Source organism: Falco punctatus (assembly GCF_963210335.1).
Source record: "Falco punctatus genome assembly, chromosome: Z".
In the NCBI taxonomy this organism is placed as follows: domain Eukaryota; kingdom Metazoa; phylum Chordata; class Aves; order Falconiformes; family Falconidae; genus Falco; species Falco punctatus.
Window position 1 is genome coordinate 29720880 of NC_137586.1, and position 27618 is coordinate 29748497.

The following is a 27618-nucleotide window of genomic DNA, read 5'->3' on the forward strand; positions in this document are numbered from 1 at the left end:
ATATCTGTGCATTTCAGTAATGAAATAATTGCTTTTTCTCTTATTCTATGGTCCTTAGCTTAATAACAGCCTATAGGACTCATAATTTCTGGTTGTGAGTTCTTTATAGGCTGAAGGAAATAATCCAGATCAATTTCAACAGTTTTGTGATGCCTGCATGACTAAAATGCTGCTTCCAATATCATATTAAGACAAAAAGTTTTGCATGTGTGCTACTGGGTACTCACCTTCTTTAACAGAGTTAAACAGTTGCCACAGGTTTGTTAGAACTTACCTGAAGGGAGGAAAGTGTTCTTTGTCCATCAGCTGAGGAGTACTCTGTGTGTGTGTGTATGTAAAAAGTCCTTTTCTATATTTCTGTAACAACTGTTGCTGGAGGGGAGCGTGATGGGAACAATTAAATCAGACAGAAGGTAATTCCATCAGGTTGCTCTTCAAGAGGTAGACAGAGCCATTGACAAACCATTGTGAGTGACTCTTCCAAATGCATTCATTGTGATAGCCAAGACAGGTATCACAGCTTACATCTAACATCTGAAATGTGAGGCCAAATAAAATGATGGGTTAGTAAGGGCATGGGCATAACAGTAGAGAGAAACTGAAATATGATAATGCCAGAGCCAATCCAGGTTGCAGAAAATGAAAATGGAATGGAAATAGCAAGAAAGCTTATCATACATCCCCCAAATGGAGGAAAAAAAGATTAATCCTGCTGTTTAACCTTAGTGTATTAGTGTTTCATCAGTTCTTTGTTGTTGAATGCAGGGCTTACCTACACTGTTATCTTCATACAATTTGAGCTTTCTTTTGTTACCTGTACTGTAACTTTTATTTTGGGAATAACCCACGAAACAACAAACAATGTACTATGCACCAATATAACTACAGGTAGTAATATTCAGCACACAAATATTTTCCTTTCCTGTGGTAGATATGGTAAAGTTAATCCAGTACGTTCTACATGAACTGCTGTAACACATAAAGCAAAAGTGTAATACATTCTCAAGCATAAGTATGCTGATAGAAAATCTAGCATGGCAGACAATTTATCAGAATATGTCACCTGGTGGGTGATGTAAATACAGAAGGAATTGTCACAAAGGCACTTGTCACACTGTCAGTGATGTCTGATCCAACACATTACCTCTTGAAATGTGGTGAGTGTACAGTAATGATGAGTCACCCTGTGTAATGTGTAATAGAAAGGATATCACCAGAAAAGGTTATATTATTACCATTTAAAAAAAAAATAAATGTCTTATTCACACTGCATCTTTGAACCCTGTCTTGACTATTTACAATGCATGATGCAAGAATGATGAAGGAGCAAGAAGTAGTGATTAAAACAAAAATCACAAGGCAGGGACCAGGTAATATTCAGATGCAGAGGATGGGAGGAGGATGTGCAGAGGGCGAGAATGCCCATGAGCCAGCCCCCATGCTTCACCCACCCTGGAAGGAGAAGCACAGGCTAGACAGCAGACACAAGCAGTTCTCTTTCCAGGAACAATGCTGTTGCTCAGCCTGGCAAAAACTCAAGACTCCAAGACACACTGTTGTCTGAAAGATTAAAGCTTTGTACAGCTTTAGGTGGACTGGCCTGCAGAATGAACATGTTCATTCCAGATCATGTAAAAGAAACAAGTCACTTAGGCTAATGCATGGTGCAGGCTCACACTTTTTCCTTCCAGTATTGTGGAGGTTCGTCCAAATCGGCATCTTAGCACTGCCTTACAAATGAAATGCATTTGCTAAGCATGCCTGGGCAAAAAGAATAATGAAGTCTACGCTTAATTCATAGCATGGACATACCTTAGCCCGAAGTGCATAATGCTACTCCCTTTTCAGTGCCAGCTTTCAGTGCCTGAAGCCAGTTACTCTCCAGTTACATTTGAAGCAATGATGAAAACAAGTGTATTTCATCTTGTTCTTTCAGTAACAACTTGCATGGAGGAGGAAGTACCTTCTTTGTGGTGGTGCCATGGTCACAAGTATGCAACATTGCTTCAAAACCCTGAAGAAATCTGACAGACATTGATCCTCTTTCCTGGTAATTCAAGTTCTTCCATTGGACTCCCTTATACTCTTACCAGACTTGCCAACAGACTAACCTTGTCCATGAACATCTACTGAAATGCCAAAAAAACCATGGAAAACATTTCTAGTGCAATTCTCCCCATCTCTTTCATGCATCCTAACAATAAATAAACAAACAAATATAAAAATAGCCTGGAAAGGCAAGTTCTCTTTTTGCATCTACAAGCACAGCAAGGGGGGAAATACCTGCTTTTTAAGATTATATCCTTGAAGTTGTTGCCATCTCAGCTTCTATCGCATCATCAGTTTAGTAGCTTTCTTCAAGGTTGTCAGAATTAGCAATAGAGGCCTCAGCTCAAATGAGCACATGCTCCAAGTCTCACTGAGTGATTGGGGATTTAAGCACATACTTAGAGTTAAACACATGCTTATGTCTTTTCACAGTGCCACATCCATCACTTCTGTAAGCAGATATGTCTTCATTAGAAAAAAAATAGATTTGCTTTCAACAGAGAGGGTTTGAAGCTGCTCTTCTGAGTTTTTATACCAGCATTGATTTCCAGCTCAAGCTGTTTTATCATGAGTGACTGGTAAAAGCATCATATGTCACAACTGAGTGGGAGGGGAGAGAAATAGTAAGCAAGTAATCAGGAAGATGTGATTTTATAGATTTACAGGCCACTGACAGGGAAATGAGACCAAAGCCGAAAACTCTTTGTCAGCATCTCCACCTCTTATGAACTGGAGCAGATTGAATATAACTTTGTCAGCTGAGCTCAGCTGACATAGGAAGGCACAGAAGAAGATGCATCTTCCAGGTGAGAGGCCATGGATCATTTTTATCTTGGTAAGTCAAGACAGAAAACTCTAACCATCACAAGTTCGTAACCAAGTTCAGTTCTGAACCCCTGATTAAAACCAGCACAAGATCTGCTGAACAACATCCACCTTGGTCTTGATTGCTTTTGCATATTCTGATCTTGATTGCAATCACAAAACCTATGCAGCATCACTGGTTTATGCTATAATTCATTTACCTGTGATTTAACTGTGCCATTGTCCCAATATTATATCTAATACTGTCTGACAAGTGGCAGGCTTGTCCAAGTAACTCCAAGTCACCATATGGAAGTAATCACTGATATTAACAGATCTGTGTCTGCCACTCCAGAGAGGTATTTCCCATGCTTACTATCCGTAGTCTTTGGTAAACTGTTTATATCCTATCTCTTCTTGATAGCATCAAAATGTTTATTTACTGACATATATATGCCAGTGTTATCTGCATTCAAATGCTAGTTTGGCAGAATGTTGGCTAGAGCACACGCTAATTCAAGCAGAATAAGGGTAAGGTGATATCTCAGCTTTCCCAAGTAGGAAATATTTACATTTAAGAATTTTCTGTGATAGGGCACCCAAGGTTAAAGTATTAGAGGCTGTGTAACACATTAATGTAAGCAGTTACTAAGAAATGCTTCTTATACAGTGCTATACTACAGCAGTATCGCAATGTAGATATTGCTGAGTTCTCTACAGAACTAGAAAAAAGCAGTTAAATTCCAGTATTTCCCTCCTAAGTTCAACTTCTAAGTTTTCTAACAAATTATAGTGAAAATCTTTTTTTGAAATCCAAGTTAGTTCTGTCCATTGTTGTTGATACATGTTTTTTCTGTCCAGGAGAAATAAAATATTACAAGTCTTTAACAATATAGATGTCTTGGTGCCTTTTAAGATATCAGTCCTTGAGACTCACAGTTGTTATCATTACAGAGACACTGGTCACACAACTCAACAACAAAGGTTTCGAATAAGACTTTTCTGGGGAGAAAAGAGTGAAATCATTACTGACAGATGGCTGAATGAAACCTGTATCAGAAATTACCTGTATAGAAATAATTCTGTAGATACACAAGCTAAGATTTGCCAGTTGCCACGAAATTGTTTTGGCTAAATGTTGTAGGACTCCTCCATGCCATCTTCTCTCTCAGAAGGCTCAGTGCCTCTTTTCTGTTTTGGGGCCTCTTTCAATGAACACTTTTGCCATTAGTAACTTCATGTGTGTGAATGAAGATCAGCTTGTGTGTGAGTTCTGTCTGGCAGGTGTCACAGATTACTAGTATTTTAGGTAGAACATGTGTTGTGGGTTAACCCTGGTCAGCAGCTCAGTGCCCCACAGCCACTTAATCACCCCCATTACCACAGTGGGACAGGGGAGAGAATAGGAAGAACAAAAGCAAGAAAACTTAGAGATTGAGATAAAATTAGTGTAATAAATGAAGGAAAGAGGAAGAAGTAAGAAAATGACAGACAAATCCTGCAAGCAGACTGATAACCAGCTAGCCTCCAAGCAATGGCCACTTCCAAAAAAACCCAACCAACCCTTCCATTTTTATTGCTAATCATGATATTGTATGGCATGGGACATGTCTTTGGTCAGTTTGGGTCAGCTGTTCTGGTTATATCCTCTCTCAACTTTTTATGCTCCCTCAACCTACTTGTTGGGGAGGCAGAGCTGGGAAATAGGAAGCCCTGACACCTTGCAAGTACTGCGCAGCAACAGCCACGATGCTGGTGTATTATCATCACCACTGCTTTAGTTACAAATAAAAAACAAGGCATCATCTACAAGAAAAGTAACTCCATCCTGCCTGACCCAGTACAGTATGTTTATCTTAGTATCTATGCTTCACATATTTAATCCTTTGCTAGTATGGGACCTGACCCCACAGTCAGATCATGCAGAGTGGACCTGCACTGACTTCAAGGAAAGCACATCAGACAGCTTCTTCATGCAAGATCAGATCCTTGGAGAGTGAACATAATATAAACAATGTTTCCTGCTTCCTTAACCAGCTTTTTATGGGCATGGCACTTCCCACTGGAAGTAAACCCATCTAAAGCACTGTCCTGAAAACTAGTATTTACATGAATTACACTAAAACACTATTTTGGGTTAACCCCAGCAGGAAACTAAGCATCACACAGACACTTGCTCGCTTCCCCACCACTAACCCCAGTGGTATGGGGAAAGATAAAAAGGAAGAGTAAACCCAAGAAAACTCATGGGTCAAGGTAAAAACAGTTAAACAGGTAAATGAGAAGAAATAAAAGAAGCAAAACAAAGCAAGTGATGCATGCTAGACCAATGCCCCACCAGTTCCTGAGCGAAAGACAGCCAGCCTACCTCAACCTTGCTCCCCTCTGTTTTGTTGCTGAACATGACACTGTATGGCGTTGAAAATCTCTTTGCTAAGTTTGGGCCATCTGCCTGGTGTGTCCCCTCCCACCTTCTTGTGCACACCAGCCTTTTTGCTGGGGGGCAGACTGTGCAGAGGCGGCTTTGACACGGTGCAAACGCTGTTCAGCAGGACCTAGAACATTGGTGTATTATCAGCACCAGAGGAGCTTCTACGGAGAAAATGCTCTCATCCCAGCCAGACCCAGTACAAATGCTTTAAATCGGTAGCTGACCACTGGCAGATGATCCTGACTCTGGCCTACCTGGCAAATGCATGAGTCCTTTCAGTCTGCCCTTTGGCAGCCCCAAGCTTTTCACTGTTATGATATGTTACATTTTCAAAACAAAGACAAATGCCTCTCATCCCTCCATGTATGCAGTGGGTCTAAGACAAATTGCTTTTGCAATGAACAAATGTAAATTGCTTGAAATTAGTTTTTCTAATATGGCCTGGTCCTGCTCTCCTGGATGGGATCATCTGTCTCTATGGAAGCTCTCTATAGGGATTTACCTGTAGTGGAGACATTTCCAACTTTCGTATCTTAATAAAACACTAAAATTTGATTGATTTCCCATCTTCAGTTCACTTATCATTGCTATGACAAATAGGTTTAAATTGTCCAGTGAAGTTCCACCCAAAAGCTTCTGCAAGCAATTTGCACTTTGACTTTGATGGGTATTACTTTAATGACACTGAAATAGTAACTTCCATGAAGGTGACAGTGGGACAAACGCCTCTGAAGTCACTGGAGTTGCTATTGGTCACATCAGGCTTAGTGCAATCCCTAATGTTTACAGGAACTTGCAAAGCTTAAGTAGCTCTGGGCAACAGGATGGCTCAGCGTCTTGGGGTGCTATCTGTCTATTTATAAAGTAACAGCTGCCATGGTACACTGGAAAGGCAGCTTGTTGCTGCAGGCCTGCAAACAGCATCCAACCTAGCTGAGGTCTTAAAAGTATTATGCCAGGGCTGTTCAACAGCATGTATATACTGGCCCAAAATTAAAATGAGTTAATTTGAACTTGGGTTCTCTGGAAGCAGTGATTTTGAACTTCCTGAAAATGCTGAAAACCAGGAAGCCCAGTTCCTTGTTTGCTGGGCAAATACTGTTGGGGGAAAAAAAAAAAAAAAAAAAAAAAAAAGATGTTACCTCAACTGCCAGCCATATTTAAGAGTGAAAATGACCACAGCCACTCTCTTTTGGGGTGATTTATTGACAGCAATATACATTCAGGTGTATGATGCATCCCTTTGGAGTTGTAGGAACAGCATCACTTATTGAAGAACCTCTAAACAGGCTCAGGCATGACCTGGAAAGCAGAGTGCTCAGACCTGCCAAACCAGCTGCAGCCTAGGCATGGACAGGTACCTAGAATGCCTTACAACAAAACCTCAGATGCCTATGTGCTTGGGTGGGTCTATGTACAAAATGGACATATGCGAGTCCACCACAAAGGGGGGCTACACACAGCGGGGCTGAACAGCTGCAGAGCAGCTTGTCAGAAAAGGTGCTAGAGATCCTAGCAAACAACAAGTTGGCTATGAGCAAGCAATGTGCCTTTGTGGAAAAAAAAGTCAATGGTACATTGGGTTGCACTAGGAAAAGTATTGCCAGTGCGTCAAGGGACATAATTCTTCCTCTCTGGTCAGCACTGGTGAATGCACATGCAGATGCTTGGTCTAAGTCTAGGACACCATGAACATCCTGGAGTTAGTCTAATGACAGGCCACACATATGATGAAGGGACAGGAGCACCGTTCATAGAAAGAGAAGCTGAGAGAGCTGGGACTGTTCTGACTGGACAAAAGAAGGGTGTGTGTGGTGGTGGTTATAAATATACATAAATACCCAATGGGAGAGAATAAAGAAGATGGAGTCATGCTCTTCTCAGTAATATTCCATGAAGAGAGAAGAGCCAGTGGTCACAAACCAAAACAAAAGACATTCCATTTAACCACAAGAAAAAAAAAATACTGTGAGGGTGATCAAACACTGGAACAGATTGTCCAGAGATGATGTGTAGTCTCCATCCTTGGAGATACTCAAAACCAACCAGACACAACCCTGAGCGAACTGCTGCACCTGACTCTACTGTAAGTGCCTACCAGCCACAGTGACACTGGTTCTGTTACCCTCACGGTTTGCATGCTTTCATTTAGTTTCTAGGTGCTTAAACTTTGACATTACAAGACTTAGCCATTCTATCCTGACTGCCTACCTGCAAAACAAGGGCAATACTTGCTTATTTTAAAAAAATCAAGATGAAAAGAGGAAAAAACCCTTGTTGATATCATATTTATCCCAATCTGTGAGTGAAATTTTACTATGAAACAAAAGTTAATATTAAGGTTGAACATTTTCAAAAGTTAATTAAATACCTGCCTAGCTTGCAAAACAAGGTGTAGCACACACACTATGTCATGTGATCAGAGAGACACTGTAAGTTGGATATACTTTCTATAAGGAAACTTCACAATAGAAAAAAATTGAACAGTACATGAAGCAATTTCTCACTTTTCAAAGTGGGGGGGAGTGGGGGGGCAAAAATAATCCCAGCAGTGGTGAAGAATTTCTAGGGAAGGAGAAATGGCTTGGTTTCACCTAAATTTAGTGAACATGTTTCAATTAACCCAACCTAAAGAGCCTATTGAAAGTGCCCGTTAAAACATTCTATTGCATTTTCCCTGGGTACAAGCTAATCTTCAGAGAAAGTGTAAGTCCAGCACCTGTATCACTTCTCCTTTGAAAAAACTTAGACATCTTGTGCAAATCTTTGAGATGAGCATCTGCAAGGATTGGTTTTCTCTGTTGAGGAAGCACTTCAGCATGATGAATGCCCAATTTTCAGCACTTGCAGAGTTGCCAGTGTTTTACCTTAGAGCTTGTTTATACATGCACCTTCCTCGAAGCACCACCCAATCTGCCATAAAACAATGGAACTAAGATGAAAGCCTACTTGTCTACTTCTACACAGTTTGCCAACTCAATTTAAATCACTCTGTGGGAGGGAAACCTTAATCAGTGAAAATGGAAACATCTGAGTTCTGGTCAGCTTTGAACTTGCACCCAGAGCTTCTCAATAAACTGTGCTTCTAAGCCTAGGTACCTCCCTCATGGCTGAAGAGGTGAAATGAGCCATTTGAAAGATTTGTCAGCATCTATGAATGGATCACTTACGGAAACATTATAAATAATGTAACTGGAGCTGTAAAAATTCTGGTTAACAATGCAACGGCAAGTGAGTTTGAGTGTTATTACCACTGGTAAGTTGTGGATAGGTATCCCATGTTTAAAATTAGTTTTTGCCTCATTAGGTTGCTTCTCTGGAAATGAGAAATTTGCTTTAACTACATTGTTTTGAATTGCTGGGGGAAGAACCTGTCGGCCACAAGGTGCCCTCCTGCTGAAGTCAGCCAAAAATGTGTTAATAATCCAGCAGACGTTTCTGCTTTTTAGGCAACAGGGCTCCCTTTCTCCCACCACTCTCTTTTTTCAAAAGTAGACACCAAAATGACTGAATTCCAGATTCCTCCACAGCTACTGCTAAAGCAAAATCCATTGTTAGCCAGTCAGTAGTGATAAAAGTTCTGTGCACAAAGTCAGTGTTAGAGAAAAATTTGGTCTCAGTACATTTACTCTGGTGAGCACTGTTAGTATAGCCAAGAACACTTTCCTTGTGAAAAAGATTCTAAGATTAGGCCCTGTATTTCCATGACTAATAGTTTGCACTTTTAAAAATGTTGACCTTGGTTATCAGTATTAAGAATCTGGCCTAATTTATGTGGTCATTGTCTATTGTTGAGCACATGGACACTCATTCAACAACTTTCTCACAAAAGAGAATGGACCCCATTAGATTCTGAGCACAATATTTCTTCCTTTTTTCTTACTTCCAGATGTTTTTTCATGCTCTGGCCTTCAGGGTTCTGCAGTATTTAAAATATATTTTATAAACACTACTACATTTATGCTGTACTTAAGCAAGCCTTGGCACTCAAGCGTGCAGACACTTATTACCAGCATCTTAATACTGTTGTGAACCTGAAATCTTAAAACTAAATGTCTGTTCCATGCTTTTCCTAATGAGAAGGAAAAGTGATGAAAGAAAGATCTTTGTTTCCTTCTTCTTGGAGTACAGAACTTAACAGACATTCTTAAGGCAAGATGTAGTGGCCAAGGAAAGAGAGGTGTCAACATATTAATGGAAAAAATATATCGCATCCTTCACATCCATGAAGAAGGAATCAGTGTCTGGATGTTTCAAGAAGTGCAAAACAGAAGACTGATTCCTGATGCAGTATGCATTCTGCTGTTACTTATTTAAAAAACAACAATGGTCTGGGCTCAGTAGCACATCATCATTCACTAACTGTACTACTTGGACACCAAAGTGCTCATTTTATAGTATCCTGTCAGAAGTTTGATTATCTACCATACTGATTTTCAAACCTATGATTTTTAACTAAGTAAGGTCCATTAATCTATCAGAAAAGATACTAACCCACAGAGGAGTACTTCTGGTAGTTGAAACTGTGGGAGCAGTAGCCTCAGTCTTGTAAAATGACTGTTGCCTTTTTTCAGAGATTTTCGCTGAACAACTTGTATTCAGATGGTGCTCAATGTCATTAACACTCAAACTCGTGCCGATTAGCATTCTTTGCTGTAGTCATAACAGGTTACATTTCCAATCATAAAGCCTAAAAAGGAAAAAAAAATGTGCACAGCTATAAAAACCTGCTTTTCCTGTGCACTGGCAGGCGTATCAGAAAAAGCTAAATGGTATAGCGGATCAAAACCTACTGTTTCAGGCATATTCAGTTCTCTCCTTCATTCATGATGCTTAGGGAAATGTTACAGGAAAAATGCTAAGAAATGACAGAGATTAGGGAAAAATAGCATAGACCACGTTCTGATTGTATCTGGAAGTACAGTTATAGCTGGAAGCTGAAAAATAGTTTTTTTCTAAAGACATCTTCAAGCTTTGAGAAACACACAGCACAACATCATATAATTACTTTTAGAAGACTGCAAATCCAACTTTTGGAGAAAAAGGAATTACAGTTCCTGGACAAGATGTGAACCTGTTACGGGCTGTTACACCAGCTGTGAAGCATTATCGTTATTTACATTAAAGAACTACTTCCATGTCATTGAGGGAAAACAGCAGTAGCCTTATTGTGTCAGTGCACTACCTTACACCACTTCAATGATACACAAAATATGCCGGACCACCAAAATTGTAACGCAGTCTAAAGAGGTAACTTCTGCCTGCAACCAAACCTGCCATAAGGTGAAGAAACCAGAAATACCAAAGGGTTTGTAGCTCAGCTATTAATATTTAATATATAAATCCAGTTCCTGGACGGTTTAAAAAGCTGTATGAAAACCTGTGATATATCAGAAACATCTTTGACTTCCTACTTGCATTTAAAACGTGCTTTGCTCTTCTCTTACTTCAAACCATGGTGAAGGCTAAAACAGGCAGATTTCAGCACTTCTTTTAAACTCCAACTGCTTCCAGTATTTGCAGCACGTTACCTAGGAATGTCTGAAATACCAGAAGTTACAGGTATGGCTAAGTGACTGGATTGAAGAACTATCAATGAATCAAATAATTTTAATGTGCAAGAAAGTATAAATTACATTTAGAATTTATTATTCTATGCTAATATTGTTATTAACATAATATCAACACTGGCATTGGTTCCTACAACATGTTACACAAGTGCAGTTCCTAAAATTGTATAGCATCTAGGCAAGTTAAAACAATGTTGTGCTTTGATTCAAGCTATAGAGACTTCTTTTTACATCAGCCTGGTTTACAAAAGAATAAGAAGCAAGCAGCCCTTCCATAACTTTACCAAGAAATCATGGGAATTTTACCAAGCAATTTCACATCTGTTGCCTGACTGTGGTTTGTAAGCTAGCACAAAGAACATTCTTGCTTGGGGAGAGGATCATGTCTTTCCTATTACTTCTATGAACTAGAAAGATGGGTCTGAAGTATCCATTTCTTCACTCTTATTCTTAGAGAATTTGTGAGACAATACTGTACAAGCAGATGAATGAAAGAAGAATACTATGAACAACTGGACTACCCTTTTGGAGAACAGCAGGCATTGCCTGCATAAAAATACTTGTTTGGATGGTGCTAAATTCCATCTTTCTAACAAGTGAAACACAATTTTAGCCTCAGAGAAATATATATATAGGTATACATACTTCAAATTCATTAGATATCATCCTTCATTGCAGAATGCAGAGCAGAAACGTTTTTGTTAGGGATTTTAGAGCCTCTTCTCTTTACTACGTATGATGCAAGGAACTTATCTGCATGTATTCTGTAATGTGCACTCAATCGATCTGCTACAAATTACAGGAGCCTCACTACTATGATGTCAGTGGTACCATGATCACTGCTCTCATTCATATCAAAGGCGTCATCTCATTTCCTAACAACCTGATATGTCCTCATTATTCCTGGCTGCAATCTGCATATCAGGAGAATCTTCTCAAATAAGCAGCGTATAAAATGGATGTTAATAACAGACTGGAAAGTATTTCTCAAAGCACTTATCTGAAACCAGACCATTTGAGAGTTATGGCCCCACATCATTAACATGCATCTTCTTAAGCATTCCGTTGTATTAACAAATGCTGGCAATTTATGGGTGAAACTGTAGACTCAGCTTTGAAATATGATTATTTTTATTTGGAATCAGGTGAAGAAGAATCTGGTTTGGGCAAACCAGATTGAAGCAGAATGGGCTTCAGCTCCAGGCTAGCAGCTATGAGGACTGTAAAACAGGAGAGGATGAACTGCTGAGAGGGAAGCAAGGAGGAGGTGTGCTGCATATGATCACCCCATGATGCTTTCTTCCAGCAAAATGGAGAATGCTCTCTTGGTGATGAATAGACTTTTCATTTGAGACTTAATAAAGAAAAGCTAATCAAGCTTGAAAGGAAGGAAACTTTATAATCACATCCTGGATTTCACCTACATTCCCCAGTGAGTATACAACCGAGTATACAACAAAAAGCTGATCACTGTTCCTAGGAGGATCACTGTGGGGAGGTTCTTCACTAGTGGACCAGTAGAGAAGCTGTCTTGGTAAGAAGTTGACTGGCTGCATGTATGGCACACTGGAGTTTATACTAGCACTTGGTGCAAATTTCTGTCCCTAACGGTTGTACTCGGATGAGTTCTCAGAGAGTTATACCAGAAAGACATGGAGCACAACTCAGCTCCAGCTGCTGTAAAGGGAAAAAATATTTACCTCTACTGAAGAAATGTTAAGTACAGTAGTGGTAGTGAAAAGCAAAATTAAATTATATTTATTTTTCAAAAATAATAGCATTAAGGTATTTTGCAAATTTACTACAGCAAGGCAACTCACATTCTAAAATTTCTTCAACTTTGGAACTGAGTTGCAAAACACTACAGGTGTTTCCTAAATTTATCCACAAGTATTTGCTGAATAACACAACTTGGCTTCTATGACAGAGAATTGTACAACCCTGTGACTCCCTTAGTGACTCTTCTTAATAGGCATCTATTCCCACTGAAGCTTCTTCCAATTTAAGAGAGAACGACCTCATCCAGCAGTATTAAAACATGGAATCTGTATCTTACATGGAGAGTTACATTCTACACATTCAGATGAGTTTTTGAAAAGCTCAGTCAGCTGAGTTAATTCTCTAATCATACACCTGCTTCATTTAGGCTTCAGGCTAGAAATCTGTAAATGTGATGAGTGTTTCATACTGCAAGTAATCCTAATCTGAGGCCATAAAACTGCTTCCACTTGCAAATTTGGGTGGTTAGTGCAATCTAGGATAAGAGAATTCAAACTGCAACAGAAACATCTAGAAATAAGAATTGCAAATATCTTTTAAATGGAAACTGTTGACTTTGGATGATGTTTTTGTTTCTTGGGGCCACGGTAGGTCCATGGTTTTAATATGCAGTACCTGTTTAGTTACAGCTAAGAGTGTCACTAATTGGAAGTATGATTTTCTTTGCTCTTTTTGTGGAAGGTTATTTTTCAACCTTGACAAAGTTTGTCAGCTTCAAGCCAAATACAGACTCCTTTAAATTCACACTTACAAAAAAATTCCAGCAAAAAGTACTTTCTAATGCAACGGTCAGAAAAACAATATAGCACATGTTGTTGCTAGATCAGGCCAAGTGTCTGTACAACAGGAGCAGGAAGCAATGCCTCCTTTCCCTTAGTTCAGGGGGATGTTCCAGACACAGCACTTCTGAAAATCAGACTGCTATTCAAATAATGGATGAAGACTTCCAAAGCCTTATTTTAGAGAATTATGTCCTTTTCAGTGAAAGGCAGTAACCGAAATGTATTTCTAATATTGAATTACATTAGCTCTACCTGTATCTAGACACATGTAACCACCTATTGGGTTTGCCTTAGTTTTGTGACTGCAGGTCCACCTATCCAGAAACATTTTCCTGTGGCAAATGTTTGTAAAATGAAAGAATTTGGAATAGAGTCATTATAAGCAAATAATTCATTAAAAATATTTTTTTTAGGTTGGAGAGCATTTGGAGGTAGAGGAGGCATTCGTTGTGCATACATTCTGTTCTTTATTTTGGAAGATGAAAAACTACTTTCAGAACAAATGGTCTAGTGAAATTACTAAAAAATCCTTGCACCAAACATAACATTTATTTTCATCTATTTTGACTTGTCAATAGAGTTCTAAGAGACAAGCATTTTCAAAGGAAAATATTTTAGGAAGGGTAATTTTCTGTGGGTTTGTTTGGGACTTTTTTGAGGAGAAAGTGTTCTAAAATGTAGTTGAATTTTGAGAAATAAAAAATAAATAAATAAAGGCTTGTTGGTATTTACCTAGCTTTAGAGCACCAGCAAGTTAAGCAACCTTAGAAATATGTAGAACATTATAAGAAAGTAGCTCTTAAGTGTAAGGAAGTTTGTTACTATAGGATTTCACCTGAAGCATGAGCAGATTTAAACCTTTTCCTCTTTATTAGAGCTGTGCATGTTGCTCTTCAGATGGATCTGCAGCCAAGTGTGCCACCAGTGAAAATCACTGCTGGAGCTGCTTATGACAGACAAGCCAGTCTCTTGGAAAGATTTTATTAATTTTGTGCTTTTGGCTGAGTAAGAGGCATTACAAGTGTTAAAGCAGAGCAGTCATTAAAATTACAGTTGAGACATGATTAATTATTGCCTCTCTGTCACCTCTGCTTGTCTGTCATTTTTGCTTCTGACCTGTTTCTATTCTTACTTGCCCAGCACACTGTGGACCAGATTCTCACTGGTGACATCAGTGATGCTGAGATCAGAAATTGGCTCCTTGCCTCTATTTTTCCCTTGCCTTCCCTCCAAATACTCTTTGCTGCAGCTCCCAGTGCTTTGCAGGTATCCTTGACTACAGCTTGCAATCCCCAATCTCTGGCCAGCTGGAGCAGCTCCCTGGTATGATATAATCCAGATCAAAGGCATGTGGCCAATCAGCAAATGAGCTACTGGTTGGCACAAACAAAAATGACTCAGCCACTATTTTGTCCCCTCTTTTCAGTCTTCAGTTTGACCAAAAAGTAGTTGTGGGCGGTGGATCTTGAAGACAGTGGATTGCAAGTAATGGTGAGCTGTACCAATTAAAAAGAAAAAATGTCTCTTCTGGAACTGGATGTAGTCACAGACTTACCCAATCAGCAATCCAGCTGCAAGGCAAAACCAGCACAGTCCAATACTGCAGCAGATTTGTAATGCACTTTTTGGAGACAGCACCAAAATAACTTTGTAATGCAAAAATCTGTGATTGGATGGATAGCAGAATTTCTATGGGATTGGAAAGAAAACTGGGAAGTATCTTAACAAACCTTTGAAGATGTTGGTTGATCGCATAATAATGTCACTGCAGCATTGTACTACTTTGTACAGGTTTGTACTCCATTTATATATAACCCATCTGGAGCAGGTTCTAGGCACAAACAAAGCCACTGTGTGCAGAGTTTTACAAAGCCCTGCTTGTATTTGAAATCAAAGTACACCCCCCTACAAACATTTTCACCCCATGAAGTTACTCAGCAAGTTGTTACAAGGATAAGTCACTATTTATTTGCACTATCTATTCTTGGAAGGCTTGTTTTTAAAATAATTTTTCACTAAATGGAAACCAAATTTCAAACCATAAGTTTTTAAACCTACCTGTCGTAATTCTTGTTAACTGTGGCTGTTTTGCAAAATGCCTTCAAAATATCCCTTTTCTTCCCATCAAGTAATTAATGCAGTCTATTGAGCTGCAAGGGGAAATTCACCATGCTAAAGATTCAGCATTTCTACCAGTTAGACCACAGGATAAAGAGTTGACCTTTGTGTGCTGTCCATATCTCTGCCACTAGTTTATTTTTTCTTTCAGGGAAATTGCATGCTGAGTTTGTGCTTTCAAAATGGGGATTTTCTAGCTTGCAAGAATTTGGGTGCTTGGCCAAATTACATTTGCAGCACAAGAATATTATTCTCCACAGTGTACTTGCAGACATAAGGAAACACTGGGGGAGAAAATTCACCACCGTGGCATGCTGAGTCATGCCAGGAATATATAGTAAGAAGGCTGGTGTTAGAGGTCTGAACAGGAGTGTTGGTACAGCTTATTCAGTTTAGCATCCAGTGCAAATTAATGTGCTTTCTTTAGCCCAAGGTACAAAAGAAATGAAAGCAGTATTTCTCAGGAAGAGAAAAATGGGGTAGCTATGCACAGTAAGGTTCCAGAATGCTTTGGCAGCAATTCATTTGCTGGTATTTAACTTAAAAATGAAGGAATTTCCAAAAAGGGACAAAGCCAGATCACACATGTACATTCAGAAACAAGGGAGGAAAGGTTTCACATCTACACTAATATAATTTCCAATTTTTGAAATCACTGCTTTGTTTTTCCAAAGGTTTTCTGTCAAAGCCTGGTCATCAGACACAAAACCAAATATAGCTGTAGATCTTCATTCCTGAGTGGGTTGTACTGGTCGCTTGCAGAGCTTGTGGTAACTATCACAGTCCTTTCAACAACAAATCCTCTGCTCATCAGTGCCTGCTAATAACCAGAATGTTTCTTAAGTAAAATTGTCCAAGAATGTAAAAGAAACAACCCACCTACACATTAAATAACCCTGCCTGGGAAATGGCACTTTTGTAATAATGGAAATTTGAGACCTTCTCTGAAGGTAGACTTTCTCACTCCTCAGCTCAGCAGTAACCTCTCCACAATCACAGCAGTATTAAGATATTTATTCCTAAAATTATTTACCACAGCCTTAACTAGAAAATAACAAAGTCTATATGAGACAAGACAGCATGTTAAGAGGAGTATTATATCTACAAAGTCTACTTTATCCCTGAGATCATCCCTAATCAACTACAATCATAACTGCTTCCATATGAATTTGCTTAGGCAGGATGTTCCAAAAACACCTATCAGATGGAATAGTACATAGGATTTACTTTTGAAGTTATACACCAGCTACTAGCAAAAGCTGTGTCAGTCACGAGGAGGCAAAAGAACTGGCTCAATCAAATGTGCTTCCCAAATTAACTTAGAAGGAGCAACATCTTCTATTGGGATCCTTCATTCTTCAGAATGGCCAAAATGTTGCTTCTTTGGTGGTGAAAGACCAGGGAGCAGTGAACAGCTATGGATATATTAACAATTCTGGTAATGGAGCCGCATCTCTGGATTTGGTAGAGTAATATGGTATCACACTGTGAATGTTATTCTCTGTGGTTGCCTACCACACAGCAGTGACACCCACGGTCTGCAGTGTATTTGGGTAATTCCTCAACAGTCCATGTGTTTTGATAACAACTTTACTGTCAAGTTGCCCATGGGCTGAAATGAGATCTTGCTGCTGTTGGCCTTATGCATGCATATGGTCCAATCCCTTTCTTCCAAAATTCATAATGTGGTGACAAACACAGGTTTACAGGTCTGCTGTGCAGGCCAACTTGCCAGGCAACATGAATAGCTAAAAGTCTGTCCAGCCACAGACTTGTCAGGGTTGAAAGGGATCTCTGGATATCATCTAGTCCAACCCCTTACTAAAGCAGGTTCTCCTAGATGAAAACTCCACAGCCTCTCTGGGCAGCCTGCTGCAGCGCTCTGTCACCTTCAAAGTAAACAAGTTCTTCCTCATATTCACTTTTTGTGTTTCAGTTTGTGGCCATTGCCCCTTATCCTGTTGCTTGGCACTACTGAAAAGAGCCTGGCCCCATCCTCTGGACACTCACCCTGAAGATATTTGTAGACATTGATAAGGTCCCCTCTCAGTCTTCTCTGCTCCAGGCTAAAGAGGCCCAGCTCTCTCAGCCTTTCCTCATCAGGGAGACACTCCACTCCCCTCATCATCCTTGCAGCATACCGCTGGACCCTCTCCAGTAATTCCCTGTCTCTCTTGAACTGGGGAGCCCAGAACTGGACTCACTAGGGCAGAGCAGAGAGGGAGGATGACCTCCCTGAACCCACTGGCCACACTCCTAATGCACAGGATGATAACAGTCTTGGCCACCAGGGCACACTGCTGGTTCATGGGCAACTTGTTGTTCACTAGAACTCCCAGATCCTTTTCCGCAGAGCTGCCTTCCAGCAGGTCAACCTCTATCCTCTACTTGGTGCATGAGGTTGTTCCTCCCCAGGTGCAGGACCCTACACTTGCCCTTGTTGAACTTCATGAGGTTCCTCTCCACCCAGCTCTCCAGCCTGTCCCGGTCCTGCTGGATGGCAGCGCAGCCTGCTGGGCTATCAGCCACTGCTCCCAGTTTAGTATCATCAGCAAACTGGCTGAGGGTGCACTCTGTGCCTGTGTCCAGGTCACTGATGAATAAGTTGAATGGCCAATTGGTTTCAAGTGGATAATTCCCATCTAACTTCTGGGACGGTTTCAGAACTTAATATGCTACCAATACCTTTAGGGTTAGCCTTCCAGTTTGGATCTGTCCTGTTTAAGGAGTTGTGCCACACCTTTGCTCTTGGGCTGTTTGGGAAAGTACCTGGTGTAGTGGCTTCAGAAGCAGCCGTGGTTATGCAACATCTATTTGGATTACTCTGAATTTAGCTCTTTCCTAGGTTTTAAAATGCAGCCTGTTGAGAATCTTGCATGTGAGAAGGACTAGCTTTTGGCCCAGACAAAGTAGGCAGACTTGGAACAGCAGACTACCTGCTACGTCTGGGCTGACATAGCAACGAACAGTTGCTTCAGCAGCCCATACAACCTGAAGAGTCAGTTTTACCTCCTACTTACATAATGTTGGCTTCTAAGGAAAAAGCTGGGTGATACAAAGTAGCAGTGGAAATAAAGATGAGCAACAAAAGTATCAAGTCCACCTTTGCCTGTCCTATGCCATGACAGAAGTAGCGAGTGTAGTCCCTTCTTAGAAACATAATAGACAGGACAGTACCTGGCTGTAGAAGGAGGGATGTGGAAAGAGCAGCTGCAAGAAGGATGAGAGATACGCCTCTCATAATTACTTCAAATCAATTTTTCCTTTTGCAAGGATCTCAAAGAAGAGAAGGTTGTGATCACAAATCCCGATTTATTAACAATAATGTAGCACTTTTCCAAGTACAAACAAAACAGTTTTGTTCACTGTGGTGCCACATAATGAAAGCCTTACAAGAGATTTCTAGAGATTGCCACATCTTTCATACCTGTTTGAGGCCTTACACAACTGCATCTCCAATGACACTGTTGCTAGCTTGCTTTATTTTGTTAAAAGTAGGGATATATCAGCATATTGTTGGTAACATTATATTTGTTTCCTTGCTCTTGGGGCTCTCTTACACAACAGTCCTGTACTGGTTTCCATACCTTTTAAATGTGACCTTATGCTGTTACTGTGGGCATGGTTTTCTGTTATTTTTCTATCTCAGACTGTTTGCATATACCCAGTCACAAATTTGCTTACTTCCTTGCTAATCACTCTCAATGCATCCAGTCTTAGTGGAGGTTCAGAAGTTCACCAGAAAAAGGCAGCTTCTCTGTACTTTTTGAAAGGCTTCTGACCAAGTTTAATACAATCATGCATCTGTGCTGCTTACCAGTCCGTATACTACATATAGTTACTATGTGTAGCATACAGCTTTAAATGCTGCTAACACAGGAACTGAAACAGCAGCATACACTTATATCCAGGTGTAATTTTTCATAAACATCTTAGTAGCTTCCACAACACCCAGACTGCAAGACCCATTGAGCACTTCCTCTGCTCAATGATTTGTTCACAGCACTGGGTCCAGTGAGAAGGCAGATGGCAGTCAGGGGCAAAAGGTGCCCAGCTATAGTCCCTAATGTTATTGTGAGTACATATCAGAACAGAGGAAGGCAATACTGAGGCAAGGGACTGTATCCTTGACATCCCTTGAAAAATACATTTGTCCTGCTAAATAGGAGGTAAACAAAGGGCCAATAAATAGTACAGAAAATAGTTAACATAGTTATGTTACTATTACCTTGTCAATAATGCTCATACCTACACAGTTTCATCCTCCAAGATATTAATATCAGCCTCTTTGTAATTAAGGAACATAAGTTTATCTAGGTCATTGTCTTCCCTGGAGTGGGATCACTGTACTTTCAAAAGCTTCTAAATAGAGATAAATTTTAAAGCACCTCTTTTTATATTTACTGAAATTAGCAAGTGTACTAAAGTTAAAACCCTGTTAGACAAATGCCTCTCCAGTACAAATCCAGTCACCTGATGGTCTATTTTCCTTGATATTTGTTCAGGATTAAAGTAAGTTCTGAGCTTTTAAACTTACCTACTGTCGCCCAGATACTAGCATGTAAAGATTCTGTGGCATCTATCTCCTCAACATCTTATGGTAATATTTTTTAAGTACTTTCAGGTACTCTTTATGACCCCCTAAAGAAGCAACTACCTTCGATAACAAATGGTAATTGACTTTTTCCTACATTTCTCTGCCCTGCCCCAGGGAGTGACCTGACATCTAAAAGTCTTTGTTTTATTTTGTTATTGCATGTAGCACATCATTCTATACTAGCTTTACAGAGGAAAAAGTCATCAATAGACTAATTTCACTGAAAAGTCCTAGGCATTTTTAGGAAGTGGTAAACTGTCAGAAAACAAGGAGGGTTGGTAATTAATTGCATATGTTTTACACAGTCTAGAGGAAGCGAAAGGAAGAAAATAACTTCTGTTTCCTGACAGTTGCTAACAGTCAAGAAAAGTATTTGAAAACCATTGATATCAGGCTGTTACACAGAAATTAACTCCTCTTGACTATCTTCTTATCAGAAATGGGTTGTTTTCATATTGTTCAAGACCAGTATCCAATTCTGCTCTTTTAGACACAAAAAGCATTAAAAAAAATGTAACCTAATGAGGTGTTTTTGTTTTGGTTTTTTTTTCATTAAAATTACTTCTGTTTATTCTGTCTTTAAAAAAAATCATGAGGCTACTTAAATCTATGTTTGAGACAGTTACAAGCTTTCAGACTGATAAAGGCTTTTAGAAGTCCTAAAAATCAAACAGGTGGACCAGAATGCAACATTTTGAATGTGATAATGGTCTCACATATATTACATTCCACCTGAGCATTAAAGAGTGCCTGGAAAGAGATGTAGGGGGCTCTGACTCATAAGCACTGCAGCACACAATGCAGCTGTTACAGACATTAGTAACACACAGACTGTTCTGCCTTCCACCAGCCAGGACAATGGACTGTCCCAGTCACCGTGATGTAAAGTCTCTTCAGTGGACTTTATTTTCAGTTCAACAAAAGAGCAGGGCGACTTCATGAAATAGGTAGTAAAAGAATCTCTGTTCTCCTTTGGGTCAGACACCACTACCCTTTAGCATTCTAAGGAACAACTTTGCCTTTTAAGCTTGCATGTGCACCAATTTTCCTTTTTTAAGCCTTTTAAAAGCATATACACCCAGTTCCATCCTATGCCTTCTCAACTGGAAAGCTATTTAACTCTGTGAAGTCAGATCCCCAACGTATCCTGAGAACAAGGTGGTCTTCCACATCTTTGCAAAAGCACTGCAACCTGTTCCACATCCCTAGATATCCACAAAGCCCCACGGCAAAAATCACCATTTTATGGTTCTGGCTCAGAAGCAGCACCGTGTCCACACCTCTGCTATCACAAGTTACACTGGAACAGCACAGTCAAGCCTCTGCCAGCAGTTTATCTCCACAAATATTTGAGAACCCAGCAGACCGATTCCAGGAACACGTTCTTTTCTCCTGGCCCTACATCAAGGGTTGGTAATGTGGCTGATGGGAGAGGAAGCCTACCCATGGGGTATTGTCCTATTAAAATATTTTCTAGGAATCTATTAGAATTTGTGTCAAAGCTGTAATAAGAGGAGCACTATTTCAGTCTAGTGGAACCTAGCAGAACTTAGTAATTTCTCATAGGATGTCTCTAGCAAATCCAGGGAGAACAGTCTTCATTGCCGAGTCCTACTAGATTTCACCTGCCTAGATTTCACCTACTGCCACTTTTTTCCTGCATTTATTCCTAATTTCTGAGATTAATAAACACTAGATTTTTTGAGGTACTAAGACAGTATGTAGCTATAGCTGTTCTGAGAACTTTCTTTGCCTGAGGCTAACTGCTCTTAGCTATTACAGCTATCTAACTTAACATTTGTTGCAGAAGATGAACTTTACAGTATCATTATCACTATCACACCCTGAAACTTTCAAGCACATCATTGTGACTGCCACAAGTACATGACTCAGGTTGATTAAAACATCTTGCATTAAAACAACATTTCATAAATGTTTTTAAGTTTAATACGTACAAGTCACTGAACAAGATGGAAAAGGGTGAACAGGCTCTAATTCTCAGACAGCAGGCAAAGTCAGTGCAACAGTGAACACAAAACCTTGCAAGCTAAGGTAGCAGAATTTGTATGTGATACAGTAGGAAACATGTATAAAGGCTGAACAACTCATTAGGGTTTCTGAAAGCAGCACACGCATCTTTTTGACACAGAGATGTCCCTGACAACTTAGAACAAGTGAATTTAAAATTATTTAACTTAATTGTTAAACATTTGCGTGAATGAAAAATGAATTTATGGATGATGTCCTTTACTGGATTCAGCTATTTTGCCTTCACCTATTATGACATTTCTTGTGAAGAATTAAATTCTCTGTATGTTGAAAACACAGACTGTAGCACATTACTTGGGCAAAATCTGATGGGTTGGCTCACACTATTTACCTTAACCTGAATTTCTCATATTAGACAGCAGTCATGTGAACTGCCATGTCAGTAGATCACTGCAAGCAGTCAGTATTGTAAACAGCAGTCATAGACAGCTGACTACGTCTTCTATTGGCATAGCTGAATCTAGGTGTGTCCTGTACACTGTCCCATGGTGAATGATTTAGTCAAGATCAATTGACCAAAACTAAGCAGAAGCAAACTATTCTAATACCCTAACCAGAATGTGAACACTACACTAGAAATAGTCTGCATATTGACAAGGTCAGTATATTCTAGCCAACATGAAAACCACACCTTAAATCACATACCTTCCTTATCAAGCAGCCATATTTCATATTCATTCACCTAATTCAGTGATGAAAAAGTATAAATATAAAATAAAAATATCTCCAGAGTCCTACTTATCTATAACTGTTAACAACAAACTCTTAAGTAAGCATGAACAGAACAACCTTAAGGCTGTATCCTACAAGTTGAATGGCAGCAGAGATGGCCCCAACGGCCCCAGGCATTCGATAGCCTCTGGAGAAGGTTGCATACCCCCGGGCTGCTATTTGCCTTTGGCCTTTCTGATCAAACTGTATAAGTGAGCAGATGGCTATCACTCGGAGAAATTGTGTTAAAGTACACATGACAAAACTGCCCTAGCACACAAAATTTATTTTAGAAAATACTGAAACAATTCTCTCTTAACTGACAATTCCCCTCCCTTTTTTAATGTTGTGTTTCTTCTTGCCATCATACCCACTGGGCTGATTTTTGAGAAAGATACATTTCTGAGATACAAAGGCTAATGAAAAGCTCTTGGACTTGTCTCAAAAGTTCCACCTTCAGGTAGGAGGTAATCTCAATATATTCTGCTACTTGATACAAAATAGGCGTTTGCTTGTTTGACTTAGAACATATTGTTAAGTTTTATAATTTCATTTGATAGCTGCTATTGTATTAGGGGGAAAAAGCGGCATGATTCATGAATTGCAAATATCTTCTACTGATGAAGGAAAAAAAGGAATTGTATTGATATAACCTGTGCTTTTCTTGTGGATTCACAACTTTTTAGTCTCAAACCTGAACACACATGAAACAGGCACAGCACCTCAAAGTAATCCCGTGAAAACAGAAAAAAAACACCCCACTATTTTTTCTCTGAAAGAGTGAGACTCAGTTACCTTTTAGTCTGTGAGTGGTTTTTTTGGGTTTGTTTTTTTTTTCCCCTGATTGCCAGAACAAAGATAACTTCATAGCACAAAAGATGGGACAAGTATGAAAAACCCCATGTATTCAGGAAGGATGAGTCTCGTGATAGCAGCAATGTAGGCCAAATTCAGACTTATTGTGATCCCATCTGGACAAAGTCAAGTCTGTATTTCAGGAATTGGAGACAGTACTCATAAATGGTTCTTACATTTTGTATTATGGTGAGCAGTAGCTTATTTAAAGGAGTATTCCTTAGGTAGTATAATTCCACCTTGTAGTCACCATGTGTAACACTGGCATAAACAGCACTGATGAAGGAACAAATGAACTGGAAAAAAGCATAACAAATGAAAAAAGTAGATAACTATAAAAATGCAGAAGCTGCAAAGTGAAAAGTTAAATACTTGTGAGTAAAAAGAAAGGAGCACAGCTCAAAAATTGGACTAGGGGAAATAAAAGTGCATGGAGCAGAAAAGAGCAAGCTATGGCAAATTCCAGTAACCTGAGGATCCAGGTTATTGTGATTGTGGTTTTGTGACCATCATGTTTGGAACACAGAACAGCTGTAAGATCTCCCTGGTACATAACTGTGACTTACCCAGAATTCAACTTCAAGTCACATTTTCCAAAGGCCCTGGTATTCATTGCCTAAATAGATTTCCTCACACTGCAAGCTAGAATGGATCCTATAATATATGTAATTCTTTGAGTAGTGGCCTGGCTGTAGTTTAATGTTACCAGAAGAAGTCAAAAGGGTCCTCTACACTTGTTTTTCACTTTGCCTAAATTGAATCACCATAGTTTTCATAATCATACAATAATTTTTTTCCCAGTCCAGTACATTCACAACCTTTGGTGCTTATAGGATCAAACTTCTACAGTGGTTTTCCTTATGTATTCCCCCACTGTCCTGTAATGAGCAGAAGTCTAGTACCAGGAACACTAGAATAAGCAAGTCACCATACATTTCACTTCTGTTTCTTGTACTTATATACTCTTTAAAGTTGAGTAAATTCACATTTGCAGTAGAGGCACTATTAACCACAGGAAAACTGGCAAAAGGGACTCTTCAAGAACTACTGGCACTGGTTCAGAATTCTGGGTTTGCTCCACTGAGCAAAAGTTGTTTGACCACTTCCAATAGGCAGTTTAACAGACCAGGAGCAGCCAAAACTATGAAAAGAATTATCTTACCAAAACCATACAAAAAGATAACTGGCTGCCAGAACAGGTTAGCACCCAAGAATGAATGCTTAATAACTGAGGAAACCTCAGAGAAATCTGTTCTGGGCATGGTTCTATTTAATATTCTTTTTATATTGCTTCAGTGATTAGTTTGTTTATAAAATGTGCAGCTGACAAAAAGCTAGTGGGATTTGGTGAGCACCTTAGAAGAAAGGATTAAAACTGAAAATATTGTTGAGAAATTGCAGAGAAGCTCAGAAACTGTTATGACAAAATTAAATAAAATCAAGGGTGAAGCAATACTCTTGCAAAAACACAAACACAAAACTGGGACCACCTAGTTAGGAAGCAAAATGACAGCCTGAAAAAAACAAGGAGACAGTGTGGTTCTCCTCTCTTTTAAAATATGACATCAAACCAAATTCTGGAATTTTGAGGACTGCAAAATAAGTAAGAACACTAACATGTTGCCACTGCAAGCCACCTTTCTCATAGACTTCATTTTGGAATGGATTCAGAAAGCTCTTTAGTCAAAAGAGATAATTACTCCCCTCCACTCAACCTTGAGAAGATCTCAACCAAATACTATCTTTTCAACATCAGTCACAAACACACCTTGAGAACAAATGAAGCTACTTTGAAAGAGGCTGTATCTTGTAAACCTGTGAAGACAGCTAGATCAGCATGTATGACTCCGTAAAAATTGCTGAGGGGAAAGTGCACAAGTACCAAGCACATTCATGAAAGTTGCATTAGAACAGAAATGTTAAATTAGAAAGCAAATACATCTTCCATAAGGGAAGGAAAAACTCTAACCAGCTCTAATAATTACTTTGTTGCCAGTCATGCCAGGCTGAGATGTACCACTTCCACAGAGTACGGCACAGTACTACACATTGCAGATCAATAGATGGGTAAAGAGTATTCCTCCCTCTAGTATTCACGTACTTCAGGAAAAGCACTGTTCTCAATATATAATGGATAGGGCATGAGAAGACTTTTGCAGAGATTACCAGCAAAACAGACAGTTTCCAGGGTTTCTTATCTCAGTGATTCACTTTATCATCACAGGGTTTGTCTTCACTGATTAAAAAGAAAAAAATAATTTTTTCCCCTGTGTTATTTAACCAAGATGCATGAATTATCTTGGTGTAAAGGACATACACTTCCACCTTATTGCAGCAGACTCATGGAGGCCAGTCTTCTTTCCCTGTCTGATGATGATCTCAATGAGTATAACTCACTGTAAAGCAGAAGTATCATGCCTTCACCCATTTTCACCTTTAAAGGCTTTGATTAAAGTTCAAACAAATAAGCTTTTTCTCTTGGCTTTTTTTGGGGTGAATACTATCCACCAAAGCAGTAGACACAAGCAAAAACGTTACACATTTCTGTAAGACAAGTCTTAAGTTTGCTTATTTATGACTTCTCTGCACACTTAAAGTATTTTTATTCTGTTTTGGTATTTATATAGAAACCTGAGCACAAAGCCATTCTCATGGAATGTTCTAATTTAAACCCATTTTCACTGGCTACCTAAACTAGAGCAGCTGGACTTTGCTATGAACTGGCTGAAGCACTTAAGAGCCATTTTTGCTGCTGTGGCTGCAACCAACCTCTGGCAGAGATTTGGTAGCCGAGATATACCACCACAAACTCTTACAGCAGGAGTCTCCATGTGATAATGGTGAGATTGCTGTAAACATCTGCAACTCCCTGATGGTAATGACTTTCTTATGGTGTGAGAGTGTCCCTGCAAGAGTTCCACTAATACACTGGGCTTCTAAACAGTTTTAAATATATTGGCATCATTCCTCACATAAACAATGTTTTCAATGTTCTTTAGTACTACAACATGACATCTAGCAAGTCAAAATGGTACCTCTTCTCACTGTGGTACTTTATCTAGTCTGTTGTCAGCATCATCCAAAGCATTAATTCAGTTAAGAGTCCTCATTTTTTTCCTTTTTGCTAAGCTAGACAAACCAAGGGGGGGGGGGGGGGGGGCATCCATTAGCACATGCACTATGATTGTATATTCACTATGCATGAAGCTTCAGCCACCCAAGCCTCATATAGTGAACCCTTAATGATCCTACCAATTTCAGCACTTTCACAGCAGCTGAACATGCCTGCCTTGACAAATAACACTTCTTAGAAACTCTCAGTACAGGTTATAATGAGATTAAATGACACTTCATCAAAATACAAGAGAAAACCTCTTCTGATTGACATCAGCAACATGCCTATTCAACTGGAGTTTTTGTTGCCCCAAAATAAAATTGGCTGCTGCAGTCACTTCCCAAAATAAACATAATTAACTAAACATATGTGCATTTATCCAAAAGCCATGAACATTCTATATTTTGCCTAAAATAAAACATTTGTGTTTCTTTTTTCTTGTCTGCGTGCCTTTTACCAAAAAGAATGGCTTGACCTGGTTTAGAATGGCTGAGTCCAACAAGCAGTTGAGCTGTCTTGCAAGTAAGCTTTCCCTCCGTTCTTAAGGTTTGCTTTCTCTTCTAGAAAGAGAAAAGGCAAAAAGCCCTCAGATTTACTCAGGGGAATGGGGCTGGGGGAGCAGGGGGGTAAAGACTTCCTAGTGAGAGTTACAGTAGGCTCTCATACAGTAGTATGAAGGGGGGGGGGGGTAAGAAAAAAAAAAACCGAAGGAATAATCCCTTTATCTTTTTAATTTCCATTAGTGTACTTTTCCAAGA

The 27618-nt window shown here is 39.5% G+C and overlaps 1 long non-coding RNA gene across 1 annotated transcript in view; it reads right to left on the reverse strand.

The window, feature by feature from the left end:
• Positions 1-26805, reverse strand: part of LOC308056313 — a 34912-nt gene extending 8107 nt beyond the window's left edge. The window contains exon 1 of the long non-coding RNA XR_013924776.1: positions 275-26805. This is a non-coding gene — a long non-coding RNA (uncharacterized lncRNA). The remainder of the gene's footprint in view (positions 1-274) is intronic.
• Between the last annotated feature and the right edge of the window lie 813 nt (positions 26806-27618).